Source organism: Chrysochloris asiatica, unplaced genomic scaffold (assembly GCF_000296735.1).
Source record: "Chrysochloris asiatica unplaced genomic scaffold, ChrAsi1.0 scaffold00048, whole genome shotgun sequence".
Lineage (NCBI taxonomy): Eukaryota > Metazoa > Chordata > Mammalia > Afrosoricida > Chrysochloridae > Chrysochloris > Chrysochloris asiatica.
Window position 1 is genome coordinate 1,992,112 of NW_006408566.1, and position 2,033 is coordinate 1,994,144.

Here is a 2,033-nt window from a genome sequence, read left to right on the forward strand (position 1 = left end):
ACATATTAATCCACAGCACCACATCAGGACCCCAAATGTGAAGTGAAACCATGCAAATAAGGTATATAGAACCCTAGCAAGGAATTGGTTAGTTTTGCCATTCTGCAAGTTTTAAAATAAGCCACCTCAGAGGCAGAAAGGGGAACCTAACTATGATCAAGAAGAAAAGACAGGAGCAGAGCATGTACTTTGGACCCAAGCTCCCTATCCTGGGAACGTCCTAGACCTAGGAGACAGAGAGCGGTAACACTGAAGATAGAAAGAGATGACTAAAAGCAGACAAGAGAAATGGAGGGCGGGGAGGCAGAAAAATCAGGAGACTGGTAAGAAATGGCACAGTGAACTTCACCATCCATGGAGTGAGAAAGCTGAGTACCTTAGGACAGGAGGCTTACTGATAGAGTGGGGTGCCTGCGAATGCTTAGACGAGAAGTCAAAGAGCTTTGCAACATTCATCCAAGTAAGACAGAGGCCAGGCCATAGACCACAGAAAGGATTACCTGAGAAAAGGCTGTCCTGATTGAAGAACTATATCCTGAGTCATTCCTGATCCTGAATTGTAACCTGTTACTTCCCTAATAAAACTCATGATGGTGAATATGATCTATGAGTTCTTTGTGGACATTACAACAAATCATCAGACCCAGCAGAGAAGTAGAGAGTGCTGTGGGAGAGACAGGTGGTGTCAGAATTGGTAGAAAGATTAAAGAGAGGAGGCATGTCTTATCTTTCCCTCACTGGAGTCAGCATTGAGCTGTTGATACTGATAACGATAAAGTACCATGGAGTCACAGGGTTTCCAAGGCTGCAAATCTTTACAGGAGCAGAAAGCCTCATCATTCTCCTGTGGAACAGCTGGTAGTTTCAAACTGCTGACCTTGAGCTTAGCAGCCCAATTCATAACCACTATGCTACCTTAAATTATAGAAGAAGAAAAAAAAAAAAAGTATTTGTAATGAGTAATTTGTTGGTCTTGCAAAATTCTATCATGTGATACCAGCATCATTTCTATCACCAAAGCCATATTTTCTAACTACTGATCCTTCTTTGTTGGATTCCAAAACCTAATAATAATTAATGGAGTTTGAGTACATATTTAACCAATATCAGACTCAAGAATTTGGTTGAATTCTAATAATTTCATCATTACTGGCTTTATTAGTTTGTGGAATTTGAATAATAGTTATACTGACTGGCTTTTCTTGTAGGCATATAGATAATATCCTATTACAGATAGCATGTAAGTAATATCCTATCACAATACCGTAGGACAGTCTGCGTGAAAATGAATAGTACCAGGGCATTTCAGCTCAACAATGCCTAGAATACTGATCAATTTTCTAAGTGTCTACCTTGTATATTCAATATTTAAATGATTAGTGGATGTCTGCAGCTTTTTCTTCTCATTTTGAGTTGTGAGCTCTCAACAAATGAAGGTCGCAAAAGCTTTGCTCCATCCACATTATTAAGGTTGACTCTAAATTGAGGTGACAACCCTTTGCTAATCAGATTTTGAGAATTTTCCAACCTGAAAGGATTATCTTCTGCCACTGTATTAGACAATGTTTTGCTGCTATTCATCTTTCCAATGACTAACTCCTCAGAAATGGATTGCTTCTCCTTCTTCCTAGTCTGTCTTAGTCTGGAAGCTCTACTGAAATCTGTCCTTCATGGGTGACCCTGCTGGCATTTGAAATGCCAGTGGCATAGCTCCCAGCATCACAGCAGCAGGACAAACTGAAAGATGAGTGTGGGGTTTTAGATTCGCAATCATCCTTCTGAGATCCCATCATGGTTTGTAATTCTTGGGATTATGTAAAGAGTAAATAGAGTGGATAATCTGTTTGGCAAAATTGTAGGAGGCACCACCAGGAGCACAACAAAATGTGCAAAGCTCTGGAGTCAGAAAACCAAAAAGGAAAAACACGCTCAGCATTTCTCAAGCTGGGGAAACTGAAGAAAAAACTCAAGCCTTGACTTTCATTATTGAAAGAGTCTCTGGGCAAATTATTGAATGATTCAGAAAGAATCAA